Genomic DNA, 12,793 nt, shown 5'->3' on the forward strand with positions numbered 1-12,793 from the left:
TAAAAATACAAAAAAATTAGCCGGGCGTGGTGGCGGGCACCTGCAGTCCCAGCTATTCAGGAGACTGAGGCAGGAGAATGGCGGGAACTTGGGAGGCAGAGCTTGCAGTGAGCCAAGATGGCGCCACAGCACTCCAGTCTGGGCGACAGAGAGAGACACCGTCTCAAAAAAAAAAAAAAAAAATTAAAGGAGTTAAACATGAAAAATGTTCTAATTTACTAGTGACCAAAGAAATGTAAATCAAAATGAGGAGGTATGTCATTTTAAAAAACTTACTAGATTAGCAAGTGGGCTGGTTACTGAGGCAATGTGCTAGACCTGGGTGCTCAGCTTTGTTTCAGATGGCAAAGGAAATAGGCAGAGCCTTTACAGTAAGCACTGTGGCCAGAGTTATTCGTGAACCATAGAAATGTTCCACCCCTATAATTTCACCACTGAGAAAAGATCCTAAGCAAATAATCCAAACTGTGGGAAAAAAAGCCTTATGCATTAAGGATGTTTTTCACAGCATTGCTTACAAGAGTAAAAATTTTTAAAAAAACTAATAGTTGGCCAGGCGCGGTGGCTCATGCCTGTAATCCCAGCTCTTTGGGAGGCCGAGGCAGGCTGATCACAAGGTCAGGAGATCGAGACCATCCTGGCTAACACGGTGAAACCCTGTCTCTACTAAAATACAAAATTAGCCGGGCAAGGTGGCGGACGCCTGTAGTCCCAGCTACTCAGAAGGCTGAGGCAGGAGAATGGCGTGAACCTGGGAGGTGGAGCTTGCAGTGAGCCGAGATCGCACCACTGCACTGCAGCCTGGGCAACAGAGCAAGACTCCATCTCATAAAACAACAACAACAATTAAAAAAAAAAAAAACTAATAGTTAAGTACTGACCTAATAAATTGTGATATCCTGTTATAATGCAACATTATGCAACCATTAAAATGATACCAAATAAAAAGGATATATAGCAACATAGAAAATGCTTTTGGCTGGGCACAGTGGCTCATGCCTATTATCCCAGTACTTTGGGAGGCTGAGGCGGGTGGATCACGAGGTCAGGAGTTCGAGACCAGCCTGGCCAATATGGTGAAACCTTGTTTCTATTAAAAATACAAAAATTAGCCAGGTGTGGTGGCGCGCACCTGTAGACCCAGCTACTAGGGAGGCTGAGGCAGAAGAATTGCTTGAACCTGGAAGGTGAAGGTTGCAGTGAGCCAAGATTGCACCACTGGGTGACAGAGTGAGACTCCATCTCAAGAAAAAAAAAAGAAAATACTTTTAATGTAACCTTAATTATATTAGCAACGTTCCATATATAAATTCAAATAAACCCAAAGCATATGAAGTAATAAATGAAAATTCACCTCAGGGTAATTATTGCTAGAAGTTTCGTGTGTCTGCAAACTTTTTCTACACATACAGAATTGTATATCTCAATACTTTTACTCTTCATGTGTCACAAATTTTACATGTCATTAGTAGTTCTCCAAAACATTTTAAATGGCAGTTTGATAATGTACTGTGCAAATAATGTATAAGTATGTACTCAATATTCCCATTATTATCAGTAAAGTATGATACACTTTTGGATGTAAATAATCAAAACTCACCCAAGCTAGCTTAAGGAAAAGATATAAGCTGCTATAAGGATACTGAAGTGTTTTACAGAATGCAGAACTAGGAACACAGAAAGTGACTAGAATGTAGGTGAAATGCTCCAGAGAATATTTTGTCTCTATCTCTTATCTCTGCTTCTCTCCACATCTCTGCCCCTATTCTCCTCTCTCTGCAGACTGGCTTTCTCTGTTTTTCAGTCTATCTGGAGGACAATAGCCCTGATATAGTTCCTAAATTTTTACACTCCTTCCATTCTACATATCAGTCCAAACTAAACCAGAATTCCTAGGTGAGAAAGACAATATAATTGATCTAGTTTGGTCAGGTGTCTACGCCAGTCTAATCAACAGTGGTTCTGCTTCTGAGTCTGGAATAAGAAAGGTGGTGACGTGAATCAGTCCCACTATTCTCAAAAAAGTGTGAATCATTTGTGAGCTGGGAAAATACCCCAAGAGATGTCTACTATAGCCTCCATGTGTCAATTTCTCTTCTTAGAATGGATAGATTAAGTGAAATTATTAAGTCAAATGATATGAGCATTTTAAGACCAATTGCTTTCCAATCTACTTTTTTTTTATTTTTTTGAGACAGAGTCTCACTCTGATGCCCAGGCTTGAGTGCAATGTCATGACCTCGGTTCACTACAACCTCCGTCTTCCAGGTTCAAGCGATTCTCATGCCTCAGCCTCCCCATGTAGCTGGGATTACAGGTGTACACCCCCACGCTCAGCTATTTTTTGTATTTTTAGGAGAGATGGGGTTTCGCTATGCTGGCCAGGCTAGTCTGGAACTCCTGGCCTCAAGTGATTCTCCCACCTCAGCCTCCCAAAGTGCTGGGATTACAGATATGAGCCACTGTGCCCAGCCCCAATCTACATTTTTTTTTTTTTTTTTTTGAGATGGAGTCTCACTCTGTCACCTAGGCAGGAGTGCAGTGGTGCGATCTCGGTTCACTGCAAGCTCCACATCCCAGGTTCATGCCATTCTCCCGCCTCAGCCTCCTGAGTAAGTGGGACTACAGGTGCCCGCCACCACGCCCGGCTAATTTCTTGTACTTTTAGTAGAGACTGGGGTTTCACTGTATTAGCCAGGACCAATCTACATTTTTTACCTGCGGTATCTGGGAGTTCCTGCTTGCCTGCACCTTTCTAACCCTGAGGATATGGAGCATTTGACGTTTTGCTAATTTGAATGGGAAAAAGTAGTATCTTATAGTTTTTCTGATATACATTTTTTTAAAATCACTAGTGATGGTGAGCATTTTCTCAGATGTTTGTGGATGGTGCTTCTCATGGACAGGGCAAAGCCACACATGGCTTCTTCCTATCTCCTTGGTGAAGACAGTGAAGATTCTCCCCTACAGGGCTGAGGAATCAGGCTTTCTGAGAGTATAGATGAATGGATAGGGCCACTGGAGCTGTTGTACAAGTGTCTGCATTTCTTTCTTTCTATCTTTCTTTTTTATCTTTTTTTTTTTTTTTGTAGTCAGCTATTTAATTAGGTTCTTAAGACATTTAGAACACCAATTTGTGAGGATGAATTCCATTCATCAGGGCAAACACAGATTGCCCTGGAGCTGAGGAATAGTTTTGATTTTTGATAAAATTTGTGACTCCACAGCTTTCTGATCAACCTTGCGCTGCTCTGTAATCTCATATTTCTCTTTTTCTGTGCCAAAGATCTCACCTTCCTGGTGTCTGGGCTTCCACAGCTTCTTATTCTTGAAGTAAGCATCAATAAGATGTTTTGGGATTTTTACATTGCCGATATCAATTTTGGTTGAGGTGGCCATGACAAATTTCTGGTGTGTTCTTCGTAGAGGAACTCGATTGAGGACCAGAGGTCCAGTCACAAGTAACAGGCCACCAGCCAGCTGCTTCAGGAAAACCACCCTCTTGCGCCTGTGGCGTCCAGTGAGGATGATGAGAATGGTCCCAGGAGTGATGCTGACTCGCAGTTTTCTCACGTGCTGACGGAAGGATTTTTTGCCATGGCTCAACAGCTTTCGAGGCATGTCTTCAGTAGGATAATATCTGGGCATGTTGCCAGGTATAACCACCTGGGTATCGCCACTCTTGTCACCACCAACTGGTTTTGTAACAGTTGCAAGAACCTTCTCCTTCTTTTTCTTTTCAACCTTAGATTTAGTGGCTGAGTACTTCCTCTTGTACATGGCCTTTCTGGAATACATGGCAGATCAGCAATACCTGCCAATTCCTCTGACAAGGACAGGGCTGCGGCTGCAATGGGGCTGCCCCTTCTTGGGCTTTTTAGCCTTGAGGTTACCCTTTTTCACATTGCCACCAACATCAGCCTTCTTGGCTTCGAGTTTCTTCTCTGTAGTACCTGGCTTCTCAACTTTTTCACCCGCCATCTTGCAAGATGGGAAATAAGTGTCTGCATTTGTTCCAGTCTGCCCACACCTGTTCTGCAGCCACTGCTGTCTCCTGCCTGGTTCCCCTGCCCTGCCACCAGTTCTTCTGGTTCTCTTCTCCTCCCTAGGAGCCATAGCTGCCTTTGGGCTATACAGGTCTCCCGGCTCTGTTTTCTGGAAAGACAATATTTGTAGAGAAAGTTCAAAGTTCCTCATTAGCAGGAGTCAACACTGCAGCAGTCTATATTGCAGAACAGAAGCTGGGCACTTACATGTGGTACCAAAGCATCAGCTGCCTGGAGAACTTTTCTTGGCTAGTGCTGTGGATAGAGCATGCAATTATGCGGACCAAAGTCTCATTTCCCTGCCCTGCATCTCTCCATGATTTCACCTGCCCCACCCACAGACTCCAATACACAATTCAATCATTGCATTTTGTGTATGGTGTTGTCACTGTCTGTCTCCCCTTAAAGTACTAACTCCAGCCGGGTGCAGTGGCTCACGCCTGTAATCCCAGCACTTTGGGAGGCCGAGGCGGGTAGATCACCTGATGTCAGGAGTTCGAGACCAGCGTGACCAACCTGGCGAAACCCGTCTCTACTAAAAATACAAAAAAATTAGCTGGGCACGGTGGCAGACGCCTGTAATCCCAGCTACTCGGGAGGCTGAGGCAGGAGAATCGCTTGAACACAGGAGGTGGAGGTTGCAGTGAGCTGAGATTGCACCATTGCACTCCATCCTGGGAGACAGAGCAAGACTCCATCTCAAAAAAAAAAAAAAAGGACCAACTGCTTGAGGACAGGGACTAAACCTTGTTTTTCTCTGTGTCTTCAGTACTATTTAATTCCTCTCCACATTTACTCTGCTAATACTTGGTCAGATCCTCTTAGATTAGCTCCCTCACTGAGGAAAATAAAAAATAAAGGCTATAGGTAGAATAAAGGTTCAGAAAGAACCATTTGTCATCCACAAAGCTAAAGAACAAGAGCAGTAATTTTGTTTTGTTTTGTTTTGTTTTTGAGACAGAATCTCACTCTATTGCCCAGGCTGGAGTGCAGTGGCACAATCTCAGCTCACTACAACCTCTGCTTCCCGGGTTCAACTGATTCTAGTGCTTCAGCCTCCCAAGTAGCTGGGACTATGGGCATGTGCCACCATGTCTGGCTAATTTTTGTATTTTTAGTAGAGACAGGGTTTTGCCATGTTGGCCAGGCTGGTTTTGAACTCCTGGCCTCAGCTGATCCACCCGCCTCAGCCTCCCAAAACACTGGGATTACAGGTGTGAGCCACTGTGCCTGGACAAGAACAGTAAGATTTTTAACTGAGCCCTGAATTTACAAGGCTTATGGTGAAAGGAATCTAACATTTTCTAAGTGCCTACTAAGTACTAGGCATCTGTCTTATTCAATACTCTCTCATTCACTTGGTTTCTCTCCACTGTAGGAAAGACGGCCAGCAGCCCCAGGCTTACATTATCTCAGACAAAATCCTGCAATGAAAAAGGAGAGGGATTCTCTCTCACAGAATATAGATTAAGCCAATAAAGGATTCTAATTAGCTCTTCTTGGGTTACATGTCCCCTGTGGACCAATTACTGCACCGTGGAGATGAAATACTATGAAATACTATGACAGACGTGGCTGAGTTATGTGTCCTATGACAAAGAAGAGCAAGTTATTATCCAAACAAGTGGGATAGAAAAGCTTGATGGGCAGCAAAGAGCATTAGTTTACACAGCTATAAAGTATTAAAGCAAGCCAGGCGTGATGGCTCATGCCTGTAATCCCAGAGGCAGGTGGATCACCTGAGGTCAGGAATTTGAGACCAGCCTGGCCAACATAGTGAAACCCCATCTCTACTAAAAATACAAAAAATTAGCCAACTGTGGTGATGGGCACCTGTAATCCCAGCTACTCTGCAGGCTGAGGTAGGAGAATCACTTGAACCCAGGAGGCGGATGTTGTAGTGAGCAGAGATCCCACCATTACACTCCAGCCTGGGCAACAAGAGTGAAACTCCATCTCAAAAACAAAACAAAACAAAACAAAAACACCTGGGCGTGGTGGCTCACAACTGTAATCCCAGCACTTTGGGAGGCCAAGGCTGGCAGATCACCTGAGGTTGGGAGTTCAACACCAGCCTTACCAACATGAAGAAACCACATCTCTATTAAAAATAGAAAATTAGCTGGGCATGGTGGCACATGCCTGTAATCCCAGCTACTCGGGAGGCTGAGGCAGGAGAATGGCTTGAACCTGGGAGGCAGAGGTTGCGGTGAGCTGAGATTGCACCATTGCACTCCAGCCTGGGCAACAAGAGTGAAACTCAGTATCAAAAAAAAAAAAAAAAAACCCTCGAAAAAATAAACCACAAATCTTTACAATTTAGAGATCTGGGGTTTGCTATTGAAATCAAGTGATCAAATGTAGCATTGCTGTTCATGGAAAACATAACATCATGTGCCTCGTGATATGATACAGTATGAAGTGCACAGCAAAACCTATTAAATATTCCTGCCTAAATGCTTAATTGAATTTAGTTATTTAGTTAGTTAGTTATTTTAGACAGGGTCTTGCTGTCACCCAGGCTTGAGTGCAGTGAGTGATCATAGTTCACTGTGATGTCAAACTCCTGGCCCCAAGCCATCTTCCAGCTTTGGCCTCCCAAAGAGCTGGGATTACTGGTGAAGGTCACTGTACCCAGTCTGTTTAATTGAATTTAATCAAACTTTTAGACCAAACTTCTAATTTACAGAAAACACAAAGAACAGGTAAATTATATCACTAAAAAACAAATAAGACAAATTGAGAATATAGGACATTCACAAGATAACTGATGTAATTTGTCCTCAAAGAATTGACATCATGAGATAAAATAAAAGGTAGAACTGTTCTCGATTAAAATACACTAATATGCCCAGGCAAGGTGGCTCACACCTGTAACCCCAGCACTTTGGGAGGCCGAGGTGGACAGATCACCTAAGGTCAGGAGTTCGAGACCAGCCTGACCAAGAAGGCAAAATCCCATGCTAGGACTCAGCAGGCTGAGGCAGGAGAATCGCTTGAGCCCTGCAGAGATTGCAGTGAGCCGATATCGTGCCACTGCACTCCAGCCTGGGCGACAAAGGAGACTATGTCTAAAAAAAAAAAAAAAAAAAAATGGCCGAGCATGGTGGCTCATGCCTCTAATCCCAGAACTTTGGGAGGCCGAAGCTGGTGTATCACTTGAGGCCAGGAGTTCAAGGCCAGCCTGGCCATCATGGTGAAACCCTGCCTCCACTAAAAATACAAAAATTAGCCGGGCATGATAGCTTAGGCCTATAATCCCAGCTACTCAGGAGGCCAAGGCACGAGAATTGTTTAAGCATGTGGGGCAGAGGTTGCAGTGAGCCACATTGCACCACAGCACTCCAGCCTGGATGACAGAGTGAGACACCACATAAACAAAAACAAAAATACTAATGAGGTAAAACTAAACCCAGTGAATGAACTTTAATGGAATACTGGTTTGACAAAACAAAAACTGCTATAAGAGACATTGTTTTAATAACTTTCCGATATGAGCATAACATCAGTGTAATGCTGGTCTCATAGATGGAGTTAAGATGTATTTCTTCGTTAACTTTTTGGAATACTTCGTGTATTGTTTGTGAATTACTATTATTTCTTCCTTAAATGTTTGGTAGAATTAATCAGTGAAGACATTTTGGATGGACATTTCCTTCATGGGAGGGTTTTTAACCAAATGTTGGTGTTCTTTAATAGATACATGACTATCCAGGCTATATGTTTCTTATTAAGTGAGCCTTGGTAGTTTATGTATTTCAAAAGATGTATGCATTTCATCTAAGTTGGCGAATTTTTTGACATAAAGTTCTTCATGTTATTCCCTCATTATGGTTGTAATGTCTATGGGACATTGTAGAGATGTCTTCTCTGTCTCTCTCTCTCTCTCTTTTTTTTTTTCTTTGCTTTTTGAGACAGAGTCTCCCTCTGTTACCCAGGCTGGAGCATAGTAATGTAATCATACCTCACTGTAGGCTTGACATTTCTGGGCTCAAGCGATTCTCCTCCATCAGCCTCCCAAATACCAAATAGCTGGACCACAGGCAGGAGCCACAATGTCTGGCTAATTTTTAGAAAAAATTTTCACAGAGGCAAAGTCTTCGTATATTGCCCAGGCTGGTCTCAAAATTCTTGGACTCCCAAAGTGTTGGGATTATAGGCATGAGCCACTGCATGCCTGGCCCCTTTTCCTAATTTCTTCAGGCGGAAGCTTAGAAGCCTTAGTCAATTGATTTTTTTTTTTTTTTTTTTTTTTTTTTTTTGAGAAAAATGGGAGTCTTACTCTGTCGCCCAGGCCCTGGAGTGCAGTGGTGGATCTGGCTCACTGCAAGTTCCAACCTCCTGGTTCATGCCCATTCTCCACCTCAGCCCCTCCCCGAGTAGACTGGGACTACAGGCGCCGCCAATGCATCAATGCTAATTTTGTTTTTGTAAATTTTTAGTTAGAGACGGGTTTTACCATGGATGAGCCCAGGATGGGTCTTGAATCTCCTGACCATTGTGATCTGCCCCGCCCTCAGCCCCTCCCCAAAGTGCTGGGATTACACACATTCGAGCCCCACCGCACCCAAGCCACATTTTCTTTTCTTCTTTTTTTTTTTCTTTTTCTTTTTTTTTTTTTTTTTGGAGACGGAGTCTCCCTCTAATCGCCCCAGGCCTGAAGTAAAGTTGGGGCCAGATCTCCAGCTCAACTGCAAGCCTCCCGCCTCCCCCCCGGGTTTTACATCATTCTCCTGCCTCAGCTCCGAAGTAGCTGAGACTACAAGGGCCCGCCCGCCCACCATCGCCCCGGCTTAGTTTTTTGGTATTTTTAGTAGAGACAGGGGTTTCACCGTGTTAGCCAAGGAATGGTCTCGATCTCCTGAACCTCCGTGATCCGCCTGTCTCGGCCTCCCCAAAGTGCCTGGGGAATTACAGGCTTTGAAGCCCACCGCGCCCGGCCCTGTTTCATTTTCTTTAAGGCTAATACTTTCCAATTTCCCTCTCTCTTTTTTTTTTTTTTTAAAGAATATGGTCTTTGCTCTGTCAACCCTAGGCCTACAGTGCAAGTGTCAACAATCACAGCTCACTGCAGCCTTGAAACTCCTGGTCCTCAAAGCGATCCTTTCACCTTCAAGCACTCTGGGAGTAACTGGGACTGTAAGGGTGTGTACCATCATGCCCCCAGCTCCATTTTATTTTTATTTTTAATTTTTTAAAAAATAAGAAAATTTATAAAATGGTGGGGTTGTTGGGGGGGTGGGTCCTCGCTATGTTGCACCAGACTGTCCTTAAACTCCTGGTCTTCCCCCAAGTGATCCCTCTGCCCTTGGCTCAATGTTAAGATTATAGGCAAATGAAGCCCCACCTCTTCTGGCCTAAATTTCCTTTTTGAGTTTCCTCTTTGAATCAGAATTTCTTTGTTGTTTTTTTTTTGTTGTTCCTGTTTCCTTTAGAGGACATCCTCTCCCTTTTTCCTCCCTCACCCAGAACTGGGGAGTGCATTGGGCCAGGAAATCTAGCTCACCTGTAACCTTGAATTCTGGGCTCAAGTGATCTCCTGCCTCAGCCCTCTGAGTACCTAGGGAACTACAGGGGCATGCCCCCACAATGCATGGCTTTTTTTTTTTTTTTTTTTTTTTTTTTTTTTTTGCTTTTTTTTTTTTGGATGGAGACAGGAGTCTTGCTACATTTCTCAGGCTAGTCTTGAACTCCTGGCCTTAAGCGATACTCCCACTTCGGCCTCCCAAAGTGCTCGAATTACAGGCATAAGACACCACACCCGGCTTCATGTGTCACTTAGAAGCATCTTACTTAGTTAAATAGTAGGGGATTTTCCAGACACTCTTCTGCTCTCACACCACAACCACCATCAACACAGAAGACTTCTGTGACCAAATGTCTGAGGGAGGGTTTCCTCCCACCAGCAAGCAAGCTATCAACTCTTCACTGGCCACCAACTGGGTGTTCTCCAATTCTTTTCTGACACTATCTACCTGGAGTCCCCAAAACTGCTCCCTGTTTCAGATCCTAGTCACAAGTTTGGGCCTCTGGAACTTCTGACTGACTGGCTTCAAGTTAGTGTTCCCACATCTCCCTCTTTGGGTTCAATTAATTTGTTAAAGCAGCTCACAGGACTCAGGGAAACACTTGTGTTTACTGGTTTATTATAAAGGATATTATAAAGGAAGAGATGCTTAGGGTGAGGTATGGGGGAAAGGGCACAGAGCTTTCATGCCTTCCCTGGGCACGCCACTGTTCAGGAGCCTCCACGTGTTCAGCTATTCAAAAGCTCTCTGAACCCTGTCCTTTGGGTTTTTATGGAGGCTTCATTACATAGGTGTGGTTGACAACCATGTAGCAATGTGATTGGACAAAAAGAGTATAATCTAAACCTAGCAAGGCCTGTCTGTTTAGATTCTTCTTGGCCTCCCTATGAAGCATTCCTTCCTCCAGAGTATGGGGCAGGACGCTTTCTAAAATGAGAGTCTTAAGACCCACAATCAGATTATAGTCTCGGCAGGTGAAAAGTGAAGGGAGAGGGTCAGAGAGAGAGATTCCGCATACTGTTACAAGGGCTATGGAAGTTAATAGCCAGGAACTATGGATGAAAACTTGTATATGTATTCAGCAGGGTACTAATACATATATATATAGGCTTTCATCCATATATAAATTTATTTGAATGTCACAATGTTAAATTTCATATTATGTGTATGGCCAGGCATGGTAGTTCATACCTATAATCCCAGCACTTGGGAAGCCCAAGGAGGGTGGATCACTTGAGGCCAGGAGTTCAAGACCAGTGTGGCCAACATGGCAAAACCCTGTCTACTAAAAATACAAAAATTAGCCAGGCGTGGTGGCATGCGCCTGTAATCCCAGTGACTTGAGAACCTGAAGCACAAAAATCACCTGAATCTGGAAGATGGAGGTTGTAGTGAGCTGTATTTGTGCTGAGAGAACACATTTTTTATATGAATCCTTTTACGTTGTTACTTGTTTAAAAGCTCAGAATAATATAATCTATCTTAGTGAATATTGTATCTGTACTAGAAAATAGTATCTATTCCTGATACTGGTTATAGAGTTCTATAAATGTCAGTTAGGTCAAGTGGTTGATAATATTCAAGGCTTCTGCAGGATACACATGCCATCAAGGTCGGAGACAATGAGAACTGACACAGATTTCAGTCCATATTTGTGGGTTCCAACTGTGCCTGCGGCCATTATTTTTCCAGCCTTTTTACTCTCTGTTTCATTTTGGATAGTTTCTATTGCTATGCCTTCAGGTTAACTGATCTGCAGTATTTAATCTTCTGTAAATCTCATTCAATATATTTTTAATTTCATTTTTTTACCTCTAGAAGTTTTATTTGGGATTTACAAAATATCTTCTAGGTTTCTCTTTAGCATGCATATGCTTCCTTCTACTTTCTTTCTTCTTCTTTTTTTTTTTTTTTTTTGAGACAGAGTCTCGGTCTGTCGCCCAGGCTGGAGTGCAGTGGCGGGATCTCGGCTCACTGCAAGCTCCGCCTCCCGGGTTCACGCCATTCTCCTGTCTCAGCCTCCCAAGTAGCTGGGACTACAGGCGCCCACCGCCAGGCTAATTTTTTGCATTTTTAGTAGAGACGGGGTTTCACCATGTTAGCCAGGATGGTCTCGATCTCTTGACGTCGTGATCCACCCGCCTCAGCCTCCCAAAGTGCTGGGATTACAGGCGTGAGCCACCGCGCCCGGCCCTTATTTTTTTTTTTTTTCAAGAGACAGAGTCTTGTTCTGTTGCTCAGGCTGGAGTGCCGTGGGGCAATCTCCACTCACCAAAATCTCTGCCTCCTGGGTTCAAATGATTCTCCTGCCTCAGCCTCCCAAGTAGCTGGGATTACAGGCATTCACCACCACATCCGGCTAAGTTTTGTATTTTTCAGTAGAGACGGGGTTTCACCATGTTGCCCAGGCTGGTCTTGAACTCCTGACGCCAGGTGATCCGCCCATCTCAGCCTCCCAAAGTGCTGGGATTACAGGCATGGGCCACCGTGCCCAGCCTACTTCCTTAAACATATGAAATGCAGTTGGAACAAATTATTTTAATGTCCTTGTCTTATTTCTATCACTCATTTCATTTCTGGATCTGTTGTCTACAGATGGATGTTTCTCCTCATTATAGGTTATATTCTTTGCATGTCTGATTGTTTTGGGTATTAGATGCCTTACATTATCAATTGTTAGGTGCTAGATATTTTTATATTCCTGTAAATATTCTTGAGCTTTGTTCCAGGAAACAGTTTGATCCTCCAAGACTTGTTTTTTTTTTTTTTTTTTTTTTGAGATGGAGTCTCGCTCTGTCGCCCAGGCTGGAGTGCGGTGGCCAGATCTCGGCTCACTGCAAGCTCCGCCTCCTGGGCTTACGCCATTCTCCTGCCTCAGCCTCCCGGGTAGCTGGGACTACAGGCGCCCACCACCTCGCCCGGCTAGTTTTTTGTATTTTTTAGTAGAGACAGGGTTTCAGCATGTTAGCCAGGATGGTCTCGATCTCCTGACCTTGTGATCCGCTCGTCTCGGCCTCCCAAAGTGCTGGGATTACAGGCTTGAGCCACCTCGCCCGGCCAAGACTTGCTTTTAAGCTCTGTTCAATGGAATCAGTGCAGCAGTTAGTCTATGGCTAATTTTGCTACACTACTAAAGTACTACTGAAGAGTACTGAGCATAGTACTCTACCTGATGACCTACTCTGCCTCTTGAGAATATTAACTATTTCTGGCATATAT

General features: G+C 43.9%; 1 pseudogene; it reads right to left on the minus strand.

The window, feature by feature from the left end:
* Window positions 1-3,121: 3,121 nt before the first annotated feature.
* On the minus strand, window positions 3,122-3,981 carry LOC108535616 (60S ribosomal protein L6 pseudogene; annotated as a pseudogene).
* Between the last annotated feature and the right edge of the window lie 8,812 nt (window positions 3,982-12,793).

The sequence above is a fragment of the Rhinopithecus bieti genome, unplaced genomic scaffold (assembly GCF_001698545.2).
Source record: "Rhinopithecus bieti isolate Rb0 unplaced genomic scaffold, ASM169854v2 scaffold_12155, whole genome shotgun sequence".
Classification (NCBI taxonomy): domain Eukaryota; kingdom Metazoa; phylum Chordata; class Mammalia; order Primates; family Cercopithecidae; genus Rhinopithecus; species Rhinopithecus bieti.